We start from the raw sequence: 6,799 nt of genomic DNA, 5'->3' as shown, positions 1-6,799 counted from the left end.
GGGAACTCATTAGCATAACTCATTAGCATATGCCACACCCCCTGACATCAGGGGCTCGGCGGTGGACCTGCAAGGCCAGCAGGAGTGTGAGGAAGCCCCACCAAGGCCCTCCCTGGCCCCAGGCAGGCAGGGGTGGGGAGAGACGGGGAGGAAGCAACTTACCCTCCCTCTTCTCCTGCCTCCTCCTGGCTGAATGAGGGCCGGAAGCGGGGTGGCCGGAAGCAGGGGGTGGGGCTTCGTAGTGTGCCCCGCCCCCCGCACCTCACCCAGGGGAATGGCGATCCCCCGTGATCCCCCCGAATCGACCTCTGCTGGGAACTGACCTGCTCAAGCAAGCCTCTGGCTGTGAGCCACTGGCCAAGAGCCCTTTGGTTCTTGCCCTTCAGCTTACTTCCAGTTTAGGATTTATGGCTCTAACACTCACCAGGTTTAACCACCTTGAAACAGAGGAATTTCAAGAAGCTGCTAGGGAGCTTATCATCATATATTATAATAACCACACGTGCGTTCATCTGTGAATACTTATATCCACTGATTGAACCCATAAGGGGAAAAAAGAGATACTTTTCTCCAAATTTTGGTGATGCCCCAAGGTTGCAGAAAAATATTCGCCCTTTGCTAAAAAAAAAATCCCGGGGGGGGGGGGGTTAAAAACCAAACAAATGCAGCACTGCTGCATTGGGGGAGGGTTTTTGAGGACATGGAAAAGCAGCACTGACGATCCTGCTATATGAGAGGAATCCTTCCCTCCCACTCACCCTTCCCCATTTCAGCATTGCTTCTCCCTGCAGTCTGGCTAGTTAGAAGGTGGCAGGAAAGTTTTTAAAGGGCAGCAGAGCCAATGCCTACAGAGGCGGGGATAAGAAGGAGCCCACTCACAAGGCTCTGTAGCCACGGGCTCAGCTGTCCTTTTCAAACTTTTCCACCAGCTTCTAACTAGCCAGACTGCAGGGTGGGTTCTTCGCTCCCACTCACTCATCTCCAGAGCTGCTTCTCCCTGCAGTCTGGCCAGTTAGAAACCAGTGGGACAGATTTAAAAGGACATTTGAGCCAGGTGTGAGAGTGGGTGAGGATGCTCCTTCTAATTCCCATCTCTGTAACGTCCCCGTCGTGCTGACTGCACTCTCCGGGCTGGGAGCCAGAACTTCTGGGCGCGCGGGGGGGGGGGGGGGGGGGGGGGAGCAAAGACACACACACACACCCGCCTCCAGCATTGCTTCTCCCTGAAGTCTGACCAAGTAGAAACTGGGGGGGGAGTTTTAAAAGGACAGCTGCTGCAATTCCCACAATGGGGAGAAAAAAAAGAGGGGGGGATGGTGGAAGAGATTGCCTGAGAATGGGGGGAAGGGGGGAATCGAATGGGGGGAATAGAAGAAGAAGATTGTCTGAGAAGGGGTAGGAAGAGAAAGGGGGTAGAGAGATGATTGTCAGACAAGGGGTGGTGGAAGAGAGGGGGGAGAAGACTGTCACAGGAGGGGTAAAGGGAGAAAGGAGGGCTGATGAAAGACTGATAGATAAGGGGTGGGCAGAAAGGAAAAGGGGGCACATTAACAGAGAAGATGAAAGAGGGAAGAATGCAACGGCAGAGGAGCTGCTCCCTCCCCACAAGTTTCTTTCAGGTCCCTGCTTGTATATTCTAATAGCCAACTTTACCTTGATTTGTGGATCCTTAAATCTGCTGATCAGGACCAAATGGACAGAAAGGAGATTTTCCTACAAACATGGGGGAACCATTGGGTTTGCAGAAAAATCAAAAGCTTACTGAAAATGGATGGGAGGATTTTCATCCCCCTTGAAAAATGGGGGGGGGGGAAGTCCACCTTATCCATACCTGTACAGTGTTGGAAAATTGGTAAAAATAGTTATATATTCAGAGTTTGCAATGGATCTTTGTTCACTGGAGAGGAGGCATTTTCTATCTATGAAAAAAAAAATCTTTATTTCTACACAGGAAAATCTACAAAACAACAAACACTGAAGACTACATGCTTGCAACAACAGACACACGGATAGTAATGGAGATTCTTCCTTTCTTCTTGACCTCTAGAAGGAAATCACCTGAATGCATTAACCAATGATTGTTAGTAAATAGGCTTCAGTTTCCCGGGCTTTCTTTCCATTGGCTTTCTGCCAGGTTCCCTTCCAGATCAGTCTAAACAATAGCACACAAGATAAGCAGATTAACCCTATAATGACTGACTTTAGACCTTGCAACACACATATTTCCAACACAGAGAACCACTGCTGCTGCCATCCCTGCCTCTCTGCAGAACCCTCTTCTAGTGTTCAGCTCCTCCATAAAGTGTTCTCACTGTGGAGATGGGTAAATGGTCTACCCTAAGGCCAGAGAGATGCAGCAAGCAGGATGTCTTCAAAAACCTTTAATGTACAGAACATCAAGGCAGGGGACATGTTGGATTTTAGCAAGTTAAAATACTTCAGTAATTATAGAGTTAACTTTGTTTTTGTCAACAAGAAGTCACATGTTTATTGCACCCAATCTGTTACTCAGAAGAGCACCCAAATCTTGTACGAGGTCTTAGTAAAATGACCTGAACCTTAGCTCTGTGATTGGAAATCAATGTATTGGCTGGAGAAGAGGTGCCATTATTGTAGTAATGTTCTAGCAGTAAACATGTAGAAATCTACTGTTTGTTGTTTTGCATCCCATTTTCCTTTTTCCCAGTGTTAGTTCCAGTAAAGTTCCTATTTTTCCAAACACACAGGGACTCTGTCTCCCATTCATTGCTTTGCTGATTTAATCTCTGCTTTATATTTTTCTATGAATATCTATCAGAACCACATAGACTTAACCAGTGTTCCCTCTAAGGTGAGTTAGTGTGAGCTAGCTCACAGATTTTTAGCCTCCAGCTCACAGATTTTTGTCTTAGCTCAGGAAGGATGGCTCCAGAGCAAGCTAATTTATGCAGTATCCAAATCACTCGCTCACAACTTTAATGCCAACAGCTCACAAAGTAGAATAATTGCTCACAAGACTCCACAGCTTAGAGGGAACATTGGACTTAACCCAGTTCTAACTAGCATATTCTAGAAGACACACCCATTCATGTGAAGAGAGGGAGTAACACTTAGGCCCTAAGCCTGACTCTGAAAGAGACAGGTTCCATATACTACAACTCTAAGGCAGCAATGCTGAGTGTAGGGGAGCAGGGGGGAGGGGAGAAGTGCCACTGCTCGGCACCAATGTTCCCTCTAAGCTGAGTTAGGGTGAGCTAGCTCACAGTTTTTTAGCCTCCAGCTCACACATTTTTATCTTAACTCAGGAAGGATGGCTCCAGAGCAAACTAGTTTATGCAGTAGCCAAATTGCTTGCTCACAACTTTAATGCCAGCGGCTCACAAAGTAGAATTTTTGCTCACAAGACTCCACAGCTTAGAGGGAACATTACCAGACTCTGAGGCGCAGGGGCAGTGGAGCTGTGGGCAGCCCTCTGTGGCTGCCATCAATGAAGGCAGCCTGTTCCAACTGTTGCATTACAAGAGGCTGGTGCACGCCCCTGCAAGGGAGCCTGTGGCAACAGGACTGACTGGAGGTGAAGTCTCCTCTGCCCTTGTCTTTGTGCACTCCAGCAGTCCCTGCAGGGGCAGCCACAGCAGTTTTGCCCCTGTTTTTGCATGCCCACCCTGCCTGGTGGGGCTATTTCCTTCCTCTGTCACTGCCACCACTCACTGAATGGACACCACCTTCTTAGAGGGACAATGAGACCCCTCTGGCTGATTTCCCAACCCGGGAAAGTTGGTACCACAATCTTTGGGCGCCCCCTGGAGAGTTGGCAATCCCTACAATTTGGGCCCGTTTGGGTTCCCTAGCCTCCCTTTTGCTTCTGATAATGTGCCAAGCGGGGAGGACTAAGTGGTGAAGGCACACCAGGTCTTAAACTCAAAAAAGGTTTATTTGAACTATATACATATTAGGCACAGAACTTAAACACATGCACATCAACACAACGTGGGCACAGAAAATAAACAGGATTTAAAACGCCATTCCTCTGTCCCCTACACAGACCCTCTCTATCTCTGGAGGTTGTGGGCCTCAGGATAGGATTTACTTTCCCCCTCCTGTTGTTGTGGAGAAACCCCAGCCCTCCTCGGGACTGGTCACTTGTACTGTTACCCTCCTGGCTGTCCACCACGGTTTATAGTGGCCTGGATGCCCTGGAGTCTGTGGTAACAGGAGCCCCACCTGTGCGCTCCCTTGAAGCTGCCGTCCAAGCTGAGCCGAAGGCCAGACTAGGCTAAAACTGAACTCCCCCCTCAGGAGCCAAAGCCTTTATCTCCCTGGCTCCACTCCTGGGGTGTGTCCATATTTTCCCGCTCTTTTCCCTAAAGTTTCTGGGAACTGTAGGCAGGGAGGTATGGCAGCTCCATTGTTCCCTATGGAGTACCTCCCCCCTCCTAAGGACTACCATTTTAAAATACACTGCTGCCTCTGCCTGGCAGCCATTTCGTTACAGGGTCAGTGCAAGGCGACAGTCCAAGCCCAGGTCTACCAATGTAGTAGACTAGGACGGGTAGACCTGTTGTCCGGAGGCCAGGTCTACCTCCCACCCCGTGCTGGTGCGTTGTGAGTACCTGGCAACCCTACTTCAAGGGCAGCCCAATGTAGAGTGCATTGCAGTAATCTAATCGAGATGTCACTTGGGCATGTACTACAGTGGATGTATGAACAGGTCTCAAACTGTTTAACCCAGTACTGTCTATGCCACCCAGGAGTGGTCCTAGGCCTCAAAGTATTTCCTTGTGTTGCTAACAGAGATACTTCAAACAAACACCCCAAAAGACTGACCTGCTGCCAGAGATACTTTGAGCAAACATCTCAAAGACTGAACCACTACCTTTCAGCTTTGCCCCTTCCCCCTTTTAGCTGTGGCCCAAGTTAACACAAGGTAACTGCATTTTATGATGTGTACTCAGAGCTGTGTTGTACTTGTGGTATGATTTTGGAGAGAATGACTTATTGTAAATCACTCTTGAATCAGGCTTCCCAAGTACTTACCGTGATTCGGCGAGGGACACAGACGTCTTTGCAGGATCATTCCCGTGGGGACAACAGACGCGCCACACCATGCCGTTGCCAGGAAGTGATGCCGGGCGACGCTTTGGCAATGGGGCTGGAAACTCGATGGTACCATTGAGTTTTCAGACCCATTGCCAGAGTGTCGCCCGGCGTCGCTTCCTGGCCAGGGAGCATGTTTCCCCCGCCGGATCGCGGTAAGTAAATGGGAACCCTATCTTGAATTCATTTTGGGTGCAGTAAAGTGATACAAAACCCTGAAATCCAGAAATATTACAGGTGTTACATTTACCACAGCAAAACATAAGGTAGTCTAAATTTACTACAGATGAATTACAGATATTAGGAATATGAATGCAACGCATAATGGATTTTGAAAGCACTATTTTCACATTGAATCTTTCTCAGTACTTATTTAACCATCTAGTATTCTATATTTAGCGTAAGTCATCACCCCAGCTTTGTCTCCAGTCAGTGCCAGGAGCAGTCTGCAAATTCTCTCAGCTACTGTAGGGCATGAGCCATCAATGTCACTTGCTGGCATGCTCCTCAGGGCAACACCACAGGCTGTGCCTTCCTCTCCCTTCATCCCCCTCCAGGATTCTGTTCTTAATTAACACTTTGAGATATTCCGGCCCCCAACAGTCAACCCGCTGTAGTGATTAATGACAGCTACAATAACGCCACCCTAGTCTTCAGGGCACAAAGGTGAAGCAGGAGACAGAAACATGTCCAGATTTCAGATAAACAGCTGAGCGGCACATGATGGTCACTGAAGAGAAAGCAAGCTGGAGGCTATTTCAAGACATAAAGTATGTCTAGGAAATTTGAAATAACATTAGTATAAAGCAGCTCTTCAGGTGTAACAATGGCGTATCAACAAGCATAGCAAAACACCCTGGGGGAGAACAGCAGAATGAGAAACTAGCTAATGGTTAAGTAGTAAACTGGCAAACGCAGCAGAGCAGACTGAGAAATAAGACTGTGCTTTTAAATACAGTGACAAATCAGAAATTAGGAAGAAGAAAAAAAGAGGTGCAGGAAATGATAAAATGTGTCCTGAACACTTTAAGAAGTGGCAGTTCTTCTCACAGTATAATACACCGGAAGCTGTCTAATAACGAATCTGGCCTATCAAGGTCAGTCTTCTCTACTCTGACTGGCAGCACCTTTCCAGGGTTCCAGGTAGAGATCTTTTTATAATACCTGTGGTGAAACACTTTACACCTCAGAATTTATGCTGAAGTTATAATAACTGGGTTCATACTCTGTATATGCTGAGAGGGTGCTCCGGCGGGGAAGGCGGAAAATAATAATAATAATAATAATAATAATAATAATAATAATAATAATAATAATAATAACAACAACAACAACAACAACAACAACAACAACAACAACAACAGCCTTTTACCAAGCTATCAAGCGCTTAAGGGAAAAGCAGAGTGGGCATGACTAGTCTCCCAGAAGAAGACCCTTCCAGGGCAGAGATCTGGGAAGGCCATTTAGCACATGACCACCTTCTGCATCATTTACCTGGAGATACTGGGGACTGAATTTAGGAAATTCTGCTCTGCCTCTGAGCCACAATACAAGTACTTTTAGTCCAGCTGAATCCAACACAGGAAAAAGCATGCTTACCAAACCCATTCAGAATGCTCAGAGCCAGGAATGCATTTTTAATTAATTGAGAGAAAAATACAGAAAGAGTGGTGGTGGTTGTTTCTTCTCCTTTCATCAAGATCTGACTCTTGGATCCATACTT

General features: G+C 47.2%; 1 protein-coding gene across 1 annotated transcript in view; it reads right to left on the bottom strand.

The window, feature by feature from the left end:
- The window catches only part of CACNA2D1 (calcium channel, voltage-dependent, alpha 2/delta subunit 1), a gene marked incomplete at its 3' end in the record, with an annotated part of 640,713 nt that overhangs the window by 488,342 nt on the left and 145,572 nt on the right, over positions 1-6,799 (bottom strand). The gene's annotated exons all lie outside the window — the stretch shown is intronic.

The sequence above is a fragment of the Gekko japonicus genome, unplaced genomic scaffold, assembly GCF_001447785.1.
Source record: "Gekko japonicus isolate JY-2015 unplaced genomic scaffold, Gekko_japonicus_V1.1 scaffold471, whole genome shotgun sequence".
In the NCBI taxonomy this organism is placed as follows: Eukaryota; Metazoa; Chordata; class Lepidosauria; order Squamata; family Gekkonidae; genus Gekko; species Gekko japonicus.
Note: the sequence above shows the minus strand (reverse complement) of the source record. Positions and strands in the feature narration are given on the sequence as shown.